The following is a 12,107-nucleotide window of genomic DNA, read 5'->3' as shown; positions in this document are numbered from 1 at the left end:
CTTACTTTATGAAGGTATGGTAGTTGATCGACTATTTCTCTTATTGTATAAAGGCCTATGAAGTTCAATTTGGAACAATTCCTCTTTTATAAACTGATAGCGTTTTGTATGTGAAAAAGCTCTTAAACGTAAGCGGTGTGATGTTTTACCATAGAATACAACACATGTTTAATGAACCACATGCACCGGACACACCTGTTGCAAATGATAATCAATTTAAAGCGCTATGGTCCCGCCCACACGTTAGCAGTGCTGCTAAATTGCAAGCAAATTATTCCTCTGTAAAACTGCAATGTCGCATTGAGAAAAAAAAAACGCCCGTTCGGTTATTTTACGCTTTACGGATGTATTATGTCATTACCCAAACAAAGTGGACGTTTGGTGTCAGGAAGGAGCCTTCATTTGGACGCCACTTCAAGTGCAAAGGAAGTTTCCCGTCAGGTGTTTGCTAACTCGGGACTGCCGCTTGGCCTCTGGAAGGACTGAGAGGATCCTGCTTCACTTCAACTAGTAAGTACCAAATTTAGTTTATTCATTTATTTCCTTCTTCCTGCTGCTAATGCTGTTGTTGTGAATTAATTGCAAGTGTACTGGTCCGTTTTTGTTTGCTGTTTGTGTGCATGGAAATAGTTGTCTTCGGGAGTCTATGGTGCTTAATTGGCTGGCCTTGAAATAATTTGCTTTGGCGGTTGAGGTTCATGTTATGTAGCCTACTTTAAAAATATATTTTGTCCACACACTGAATACCTACATTATAAACTGAGCATTGGTGAAATGTTTTACTTAAGAATAATGTGTATCTGCCAGCTTGCTTTGTTATTATATTTATGTCGACCTATTGCTGCTGCTTCACTCAACTGCAACATTGATAATCTGTTTGTCGTTTACTGTTTTATGGAAGATTGTCAGCCAATTGTTAAGCCAATGGTTCACAATGTAGATTGTCTAAGCCTGAGGCTGCATAATAGGTGGATTGTTGGGGATAATAAATGTTTTCATCTTTCCATCTATTTTCAATGTCTTGAGGTGCTGTGTTTGGAAATGAGCCACACCATGAGGCACATGGGCATAGTTCAGCATCCCCATACTTTGCAGTACTTGTTCTTTCTTAGTGTTAAAGAGCCTGTGACAGCCTCCCAACAACTGTTGTGCAATGAAATATTGGGCTACTAGTAATCTCGAACCGTCAGCTTAAAAAAGAAGGTGCGATACCGTTCCGATAAATATCAATAATTTCGAACATCGCGGGGAAATTCCTTCGACTCATTTTGAAGTTTTGGGGGAAGCCGGAAGTGACGTCAATGCGGGAACGCTTCACTGTGCGGCGAGAGAGCCAAACACGGACAAAGTGTGTTGTCATGCGTAGAAATGGTGAATTACTGAGTTTAGGTTCTTATTATACATCCATGGTTTAGGCACGTTAATAACGTTTTAATGAAGTTGACTACAGTATATTCATATTTGTCAGTGCTTTCATGTCAATTCAGCAAACATAAATGATCGTGGTGAAGATGATTAAATTAGGATTAAAAATCGGTAGTGAGAGCTGCTGCATTTCCTCCCGTCGGATGTGATATAAAAACAAATCGATTATTTTTGTAGTTGTAAACTCAAGTGGATTAAACTACATGTATTAGTGCTTTCATGTCAATTCGGCGAACATATGATGCATTAAATGATCGTGAGGATGATGATTAAAAATCGTTTTTTTGAGCCGGTCTGCATTTCCTGATGAAAAAACAAACCGATGCTTTTTGTAGTTGTAGTACACCAACATGGATTAAACGTGTCTTTTTTTTACCACAATGTTTGGGAAATTAATGGATAAAATGCACGGATAATGATTATTATTATTATTATTATTATTCCCACTCCGATCAGGACACTAGGTCCACCGTTTCCCCGCAGCGAGGCTCCCCCCCGTTGACAGTTTACGTGGGATGGGCTGGGTGCAGTGGCGGACTGGCCATCGGGACGAATCTCGATGGGCCGGTACCGAAGTGGGCCGGTCGAGAGTCCCGAGCTGATTTTTAGTCCCAGTCCACCACTGGCTATACATGACCGTATTATCGCCCATATTGACGCACCTAATTCCTAAACTTCTAACAGATAAAACATAAACCGATCCTTCAGCGTCATATGAGCTCTCAGACACGTTCAAAATGAAACTGTCATCGCTGTCTGAGCTTGCTGCTGTGTGCGCCATCTGCGTTTGCATGCAGATGCTGGGATCCGGAACGGTGCAACTGGAGCACTTGGCCCGCAATTACGTCACACATAATTTGGCGGGATTTGAAGAATCCCCAAGAAGATCCAGAATATGGTCAACATTGAAGGGGAGATTAATGCTTATCAAAGTACAAATATCCCAAATCAGTTCAGTAACGGTTTCAAGGGGACAATATTTACATAAATTGATGGGTTTGGATGATGGGTGAAACCCGTGTCACAGGCTCTTTAAGGTCATAGCTGACACCAAATGAACTCAAATTAAAGTGTACTGTACTACATTTACTCATAAATTCCTGAAACTGCACTTGGCAAATGGGATGTAATCAAGGGCGCCGGAAGCGGGGGGGCCATTGGCCCCCCCACTTTACGGCCCTGCCCCACATTTTCGCAGCAGCGGATGCCGCGGAACCCTGTACACATCCCGTTTCAATAATTCCCCTCTACTCTAAAGTCGCATCTAAAAAGAACGCCATCTGATCTAGCTGTGTATATTTTGTTATTGTTGATTGTTATATTCAATCTCATTAGCTACAGGCATTTTTGAAGCTTGTAAAGGGAAGAACACAGCTCGCCTCTCACTCGCCACTCTGCTCTTCTACAGCGCCGCTTCCCCTCCCTCCGCTGACATTATGAATGTAAGGCATAGTAATCATAGATAACACCGCAGGGTCCGTTACAGTTTGTTTTCATCTGATTTCAAATAAACAAAGTATTGGCTTTCAGAATATTAAACTTGTTTCGGCAAATTCAGATGATAAATACAGCTTTGAAGCTTTTAACGGCATAATTACAAGCGGAGAACGGAGTAACTTGACGTCACAACAAGCATAACAACAGCCGGTGTTTCTTCTGAAAGTTTTCCCCGGGAAACAAACGCAAAAATACACAAACACACACACGTGGTATACACGCACACTCGCGAGCTCCCCCCAGACCAGTAATCCAAACGAAAATATCTTCCCTCCGTACTACTTTGATCATTTGCTCCGCTAATAATCAATCAGATCGATCCAGAGAAGAGGAAACTTTAAGGCCTTTTTCTCAAAATGATGACTCGGTGACAGTCATTATATAATGTGACATATTTTGCTTAATATAGTACAAAAACAATCCTGATATCATTAGAAAGCTAGGAATCTCCTCTTTCCAACAGTGTATACAACTCAAAATGTGTCTTCGGATCAATGCGACTGATTTCGATGGAGCAGGTCACTTTGCATTAGGTAAAATACAGCAGGCAGACATAACAGGAAGAATATGTACATTTTAATCCAATCAAATAGGACATTGTCACACCATTCAAATGTATCCATGTACATTACAACCAATAACAAAGCTTAGATGTGTTTATTTGTTACGTTGTTTACGTTATGTGTTAGCCTACGTTGTTCAGTGTGTGTCAGCCGTTAACCTAGATAGATAAACTTGCAAACATGTCAGAAGAACCGGCGCATAAGAAAACAAAATACAGTCAAACTAAGCTGAAATTCAACAACTTGAATGTCACATCCCTGACATCCACAACTCCGGAGCCTGGTCCTTCAACCATAGAACCAGCGCAGCCAGATGAACCCCAGCAGCAGCTCTGCGGCCGCAGAGGCTGTCAAAACCGCCGCCGCCGGCATCGTTGAACCGAAACAGGCTGGTACCGACTGCATGGAGGTTTGTTGTCGGGACATTGTGACGGGCCAATAAAAGCTTATTTGGGCAAAGAGAAGGTACTTCAATGTAGAATGGTACAAAAACAGAGAGTGGTTAATTATTTGCAAAACCACTAAACGAGCCTTCTGTGAAATATGCAGATGTGATGCTGTCAAACGGCTTGTAACTTTCTCCAAATGTGGAGATGACAGCTTTGTAAATACCGAGTTAATAACTGGAACTTTTCACAGAGCTTACTTCAGTCAAACACCAGTCAACATTCAGCTTGTCAAACAAGAGCGTATAGCAGGAAAAAAGAAGAGATGGAATGAGCAACTGCGCTGTCATATGTGGGCTGGTCTGTATAGTTTAATGTACAGGAAAGGAGTGAGCAGAGGGTTGAGTTGTCCATTCTTGTTCTGTTTTCTCTGACTATCTTCCTCCTGAAGACCCTCTCAGACTTTCATTTGCTCGCGCTACTAAAGAGACACGTTACCATGGATACCAAACAATGGTGTAGCTGTATTGAAGTCCGAGTGGAAACAGTAACATTTGGTGCGTTATGTTAGAATGAAACAAATCAGATTTAGTCAGAAATCGGGAGAAATGCGGGATAAATATGACCCCGGGAGGAAAACGGGAGTCTCCCGCGAAAATCGTGAGGGTTGGCAAGTAGGCTATGTCACATACACACGCACTTTTTGGCCCCCCCCACTTCTGAAATGAATCCGGCGCCGCTGGATGTAATGCTATACAGCAACAGTTCATCTTCTCATCTTCACTCATCACTATATAAACCATGCCGTCTCTAGCACTGTTGGTTTGAAGAAACACGTTTTAAATCAATGCTACACATAGGGCCCTTCTCACTTCGGTTAAATGGATTCCTTGCGTCCCTCACTTGCATCGTTTCCCTGTGACTAGTCCCTCCCACCAGGGAAACATGGAGAGATGCAAGGAAACCACGAGAAGCAGGGAAATGAGTTTTAAGAGCAATGGGACGTCCTTTCCTCTGGAGCGTCACGTGAAGCGACGTCCGTTTGTGATGACGCTGCACAGCTGTTCGTCTGACAGCAGCCAGCTCTGTCCCCGTTATTTCCACACACACACCCGCCTCTGTTAGTACACATTTACTGACACAAACATTTGTATCATCTGTTGTAGACCCAAATACATTAAATAAAATAAGAACTCATTCTCAAAAAAGATAAACGCCATTCTTAAAATGTATAAACGAACAATAGTTTGATTAATATTGATTAGAGTGCACAAAATAAATAAAATAATTCAGAGAAGAAAAATATATATGTTATCTATCAAAACCCAGTTAGATTAACATTCATTGGATTGCACACTTTGTTTGTTTGGATATGTAGCACATTAACATTGTAATAGCACTGACTGACTGAATGGAAATGACAATAAATGAAAATGTAAAACGAAAAAAGCGATCATGAAAATGTTTCCAATAAATGAAGAAAATGATTTTTGACCACTTTGTTGTTCAGATATATCACATATTTGTAACTAAATGATACATTAATTGAAACAAAACACAGTATAAACTGAGGAGTGACTCGTGAGGTAGGGTTGCACGGTATTGAAAAAAAACTGACATCGCGGTTTTTTCCCCCCCTGCGGTATATATTGCGTTTATTTTAACCTGTTAAACCCCAAAGTCCCGGCGGGTACTTTACTTTTTTTTTCACGACAGTGTCTCAGGGGATCGTAATATTTAAGAACCTATTAATGTGTTATACCAGATTAACGGAAATAATCTCAGCTAACTGACGATACAAACCATTTTATACCAAAACAAAACACAAGTCTCATAAGAAGCATCTAAATTACCCCTGAGCGAAAAATGCTAATATATACTTAGATAAAAGTACCCTTATTATTACTTATCGTAGCTGCATTTACAAGATATCCGATTAAAGCTGAGGTTCCACAGATTATTTAGGTATATAGTATCATCACTGAGTGATCTGAACTCGGAAAGGGGAAGCAAACACAGACATCACAACACGTACCTTTACGTAGCTTCGAGGGGAGATGTCTCACCGTAGCTGTCAATCTGATCAAAAGACGTGTTCAATGGCATTAAAACGAGAAAGAAAAAACGCGGCTGAATCGGTTAATCCATAGGTTTTTAACGTCTCTGTATAAAAAAAATGATTTAATTTATAATCCATAATTCCATTTTTTTTTTTTTTTAACACACATTACCAAATAAGGACTGTGTGATTTCCCCTCGATTCCATTGGCTCTGACGGTCAGAAAGAGATGTCACATGTCAAAATCCAGCAAGGTGGGCCAGAGATATGGAAAATCCACCCAAATGGCCCCAAAAGAGGGTTTTTTTGGTGCTAAATCTGTCTAAAAAGGTCAAATATCAGGGGAAGTTCTACACACACCAACACATGAACAAATAAGGAGTGAGAGTGACGACACGTAGCCAAAACCGGAAGCTGCATACCACCAAGGTGGCTACCATTAGCAGCTAACTTTTGTGATCCGATTTTTACATACAAATGGAATTATGGATTATAAACAATTGCTTCAAAGCCACAGATACATTATCAACCTATGGATCAACCGATTCAGCCGCGTTTTTTCTTTCTCGTTTTAATGCCATTGAACACGTCTTTTGATCAGATTGACAGCTACGGTGAGACGATCTCCCGTAAAAGCTCCGTAAAAGGTACGTGTTGTGATGTCTGTGTTTGCTTCCCCTGTTGCGAGATCGGATCGCTTAGATACTATACTTAAATAATCTGTGGAGTCTCAGCTTTAATCGGATATATTGTATGTGCAGTTTCGATAAGTAATAAGGGTATCTTTATTTTGAATTCTGTGCTAAAGTGCGTTAGCATTTTTAAAAAAAAATGAATAAAACCGCACCTCCCTGCGGTGTGAATACCGCATCGCCATGACACGGTATATCGTTCAGCCCTATCGTGAGGTTCATGTATTTTCTTCACTCCGCTGCGAAACTGCTCTCATGTCAAGAAGCATCAGATCAGTGCATGCACTGCATCGTCCAATCAGTGAGTGATACACAGTAAGGGGGCGGGGCGAGTGTCTGAGGATTTAATCGAAGGATGGTCTGGTGGTTCCTCGGTTATAGCTCCTCCATTATCGCTCCTCGCTCCTTGGTCCTCCGGCAAAAATAAGGCCATTGGGACGCTACTCAAGATGGCGCAGACAAATCAACTTCCGGTGAGACCGAGACCGAGACCGAGGAGCAAGGAAATGAAAAATAAGAGAAGTGAGAAGGGCCCATAGGCTACTGGCACAAGTCTTTCTGCAGTGTGTTTGATCGTGTGATGAGCACCAACCTCAGACCCTGCAGCCCTCAAAACTATCTGCAGCTCAAAACCCACAGACTCTAGGGAGAAGGCCCATAGCCGTGTGTACATGAAGTAATCCCCGATGAAAGGCTTGCAGATGAAACTATGTGTGATTGGAGAGATTTGTAGCTCGCCCTCCTACCACAGATGAATTGTCTGTCTGTGTCTGTCAAAATCAAGCCAGAGGATGTGGCTGTGCTACGGGATGAAACCGCTCCACAAGCCTTTATAGCAGCATCGACATCTGTTTAACATGTCTTTCTACCATTTGTCAGTCTGAACTTGAACTACATGCCGTACTTGCTACTCAGCTGACATGCAACATGGATGTATACACCCTTAACTCACCACAGTTGATGCTATTAATAGTTGTTAACTTGGGTCCCAATTCATGGAATCTCGTGACCTCACTGCGAAGTCTTATCAAACTACGTTGTTGCTTGTTGTGCTCAACAGACATATGAACACAACTAATTGTGTCCAATTATTACAAAGGCATTAGGTCAAGTAATTCAGTTTCATACTTTGACTTACCAGACCTGAGGAAATTAAGAACCAAGCACATTGTAGTGAACCTTATTATACTATGGCTTAAAACTGCTGGCTTTAAACGATAACCACCGCTTACATTGACAGAAGATGTAAAATCCTGAAAAAAGTAATTGCAGAAATTGCTTGTCTAAAGTAAATTTCCTGAATATGGGATATATTCCACTCTAGATTCATTGTTTTGATAATTTCACAGTATTCTTGTAGCACCTCCAGCTTTTCATAATGAAAAAGACATTGGGATGTCACTTTTAAAAATATTTGACGTTTAAGAAGTCTGCATCCTAAGTGGAGAAAACCTTTTTTATTAAAGTAATGTCAACATAAAGTAGTAATAAATCAGATCATTAGTTTTTGCCCCACAAGCTTGGAAAAGAAAGCCGTCTTGCTTTTAATAATATGTTTTTCTGTTTGTTTTTATTAACCACAATCAACCTTGACTAAAAGTTATAAACTATTACATTTGAGATCCATCTTCCTCATATACTACTGCAGCACTAATCTTTTTAGATCTACCGGTCGAGTGATGGTGTAGCATCAGTCTCCGTTATGAATAGTGAACCTCTCAACAAGCAGTAACTCTTTCATCCTTCATCTAGAGCAAGTTCCCTCCCTTAATGTCTAATCTGATCCTCCTAACAGCTTGTTTGGAGAAACTGTGTTATTGAGCGGGGTCTTAAAAGCCCCCGGACCCTGGCCTCTCCAGAATACACGGTCCCATAGAGACACACACAAACATACACAGCGTTTGCCCCTGACTGTCCTCACATCGTTTGGACTGTGACAGCCAGAGATAAATGTAGACACACTAACCTGGCCAGTGAGCAACACAACTGCCCTCTTTACTGTTCAATTTCATTACTGCTCAAGGCTGGCTAACGTAAACATCGTGGGAGTGTGTCCTTTTAAGCTGCTTTTATTGTCCAGCTGCTTCGCAACCTCTGGTTGTTAATTGACGAAAGGTCGGGATGGAAGGATGGGAAAAGAGGGAAATTAGGGCGGGGGTGAAAAGAGGCAAGGGGTGGTTAATATAGTGGTAAGAAGTGTGTGTGGATGTGATATTCTCTGAAGTAAGGCGGGATTCATTTTAGAGTGGTTTCTCTGTGTGTGTATCTCAGCAGATGTTTGTGCATATGTGTCATTAAAGCAGAGGCATCATAAAGTTCAGAGAAACAAAATGTTTATTGAAACATCTTCCAAGACCACTTAGCATCAGTTTGTTATTTTCTTGTGGCTAGGCGAGAGTTGTAGGGGCAAAGAGAAATGCAAAAGGAAACAAATTGTATTTACGCTGAATGGTTAGGAAACCCAGCCTATGCAAATGAAGGGAAATCACACTCAAAGCCTCTGAAGCTGATGTAGCCTCACTGGCCGTCAGACACAAACACTGGGATGGAAATCCTTGGAGATATGTCTGCTATGCAACTGTGGTAGGATATTTTTTCATAATATTATGTTCGTTCTGAGAGCAAACATTTTACACATTTTCCCATGCCTCCATTTACTGACTTTCAAACGAAAAATAACTGGCAGATGGGAGACATTTTGTTACGCGTTGCTTGCATTTCATCGCTGCGTATACATGTTTGTTTAGGTGTCCTTTGATAAGCAGGCAGTCATATAATTAACTAGAACTAGCTAGATCTGATAGATTTGGACATAGACGCGAGTGAAATCTAACCGGACGCGAGAGAGAGATCAGAGATCCGATCAGCTGCTGCTGACGGAGAACACGCAGCTCTGCATGATCACAGCTCCACTGCTGTGACGGACCGTTGAGCCGAGCAAAAATACACTAAGAGTTAGACCTAACACACTTAGCTAGTTTATCTACTCTGGAACTAGCTAAACTAGTTATAAATATATTTATTTTTTACTGTCGGTCACTTATTAGAGGTTCAGCGAGCTGCACGAGACTGACGGGCTGTCAGGAGAGGGAGAGGAAAAGAGAGCACCCCGTTTATTTTTCCCATTTTATTATCCAGAATTACTTTAAACCTTTGAATTAAGTAGTTAAACTACTATTAGTAGTTTGTGTAAATGCATGTGTGTATGAATTATACGTATTTGTTTTTGTATGATTTTAGTAGAATAAATACAAAATAAAAAAATAATGTTTTTTTTCATTAACATAAAATAAATCTCACGTACCCCCTGCAGTACTCCAACATACCCCTAGGGGTCCGCGTACCCCCATTTGAGAACCACTGGTGTAAGGTATGCACTGTAGGTGCCCTGTTAGCTGACACAAGATGAATATATGTAAACCAGAAGTATTTGTGGTTCAACAAGGATGTATTCCATGCTAAATGTGTTTTCAATATTTGCCCAACTGCTTTGTGTTGTTTCATGGGAGAAAACATACTTTCTTTTTATATTATAGAATAAAGGTTTAAATCATTCACAGGCATATGGGATATCTGAGACTGCATACAAACCAACTGACTGAACCGTGGCCAGTTTGGTTTTAAAACGGATCATATAGGGAGGTAGTTTGTGACCTAGAACAGCTCTCTGGGTGTAAAGAGAGAAAGATATCATTAGTAATTGCTTTAGTGGTCCATCTGGTCTATTTTGTAAATTTTTGAAACAGTCCATGTCATTGGTCTGTTTGAATGTTTATTGATCCTGGATGATCTGATGCCAAGTCCCCGCACAATCGCACACTGTATTTAAGATGTATCTGTTTACACAGGCGCTCATAGACAGTTCCAGCTGTCAGTGGCTGTTCTATCAACAGGAGGCTCTGTATTGCACTGTAAGCTTTTCTCTTTCGTTTTTTGTCAGTTTAGATACAAGTGTCTTGTGGAGTTGTCCAGAAATGACCTCAATCACTTTAAATTGAGAAGGTTCACTTGATGTTTACTTTCAAGCCTTTTATGGACCTGTGTTTTGCCGGCTGTGGATTAAGTCTAAGCCTACAGATTTAGTATATGGCCGGGGATGGACTTGGCAACAGAATGCTTTTATATTTGCACCCTATAAAAAATGCCTTTTTTGGGCATTCTTTTTAATGGGTTGATTAAAATGAAACATATGTAGAACCAGAGATGGGGTCGTTACTAAAAAAATGTAATATATTACATATTACTTTAAAAAAAAGTAATATATTACACTACTTCGTTACTCGCTACATAAAGTAACTGGTTACTTTACTCGTTACTTTACTCGCCGAGCACGTACGAACTGCGCATGCGTGAGTGGCAATAACTCTCCTTACCAGCAGGCGGCGGTAGTGTGTATTTGTCATTCAAAACAGGCAACAACCGGAAGACAGAGAAGAAGAACAGACTGCGTGATATAAACAAACAACAAATAGCGTGTGCGGTAGCTTCACCTTAGCATGTGTTCTTTGCAGGTGTTTGTTGAGGTTTGACGTGGTGTTTACAGCAGTGGATAACAGCTTCTGGCCTGGACACAGTTTGCACCTCACCGTCACATTCCTGTCTATTCTTCGGACGAACTCAAAATAATGGGCATACCTCACCCCTCGAAAGTTATCGCTGACTCAGCCATGTTTATGCAGCACTGCACGTGGAGATGTGGACGCGCAGATTACGTACATATAAACCTGCGGCGGAAACCCCTCTCGTCTGTCAGTTTGATTATGACTGATTTTAGTAAGTAACGAAGTAACGCGTGTCGGGGCAATATTAGTAACTGTAGTGTGATTACTGAATTATAAAAGTAGCGCGTTACACTACTCCGTTACCGACAACGCTGTGACGCGTTACACCCGACTCTGTGTAGAACCTCAACAATTAATTATGATGTTTCTGCATCTGGCTGCTCCCTAAGTCATGAAAGATGGAGATTACATATTTTGAGTTGCACAAATGATCTATTATACCACTAGTTAAAATATGTGGATGAGCGACAGAGAGAGATGCGTTGAGAGAAGATTTGCTGTTGTTTAAAGGTGGGGTAGGTAAGTTTGAGAAACCGGCTCGAGATACACTTTCTCTTATATTCCATGGAATGCTCTTAACATCCCGATAGCAATGAATATCTTAAGTGCTTTGACAAAAAAGCACGACCAATCATTTCAGCCGGCCCGGCTAAAATAGCTGGACGGCCTACCTGCCTGTCAGCCTTCCATCTCGTGCACAAATTTAACTCGTGCCCTCATTGGTCATGTGCGCGTTCGTGTGTGTTGGAGGAGGGGCTCTGTAAGTAAGTGGCAGATTTTTTCTGGCTGTGTATTTTCAAATTCTAGCGCACTCGAGCTGGTTTCTCCAAAGTACCCCACTACCCCACCTTATTAAAACCAAATAAAATCAGTGGGTAATGTTGTATTGTGTTCTAACATTTTCAATGTCACGCACACAATCA

Source organism: Gymnodraco acuticeps, unplaced genomic scaffold, assembly GCF_902827175.1.
Source record: "Gymnodraco acuticeps unplaced genomic scaffold, fGymAcu1.1, whole genome shotgun sequence".
In the NCBI taxonomy this organism is placed as follows: Eukaryota; Metazoa; Chordata; class Actinopteri; order Perciformes; family Bathydraconidae; genus Gymnodraco; species Gymnodraco acuticeps.
This window is presented reverse-complemented; position numbering follows the sequence as displayed.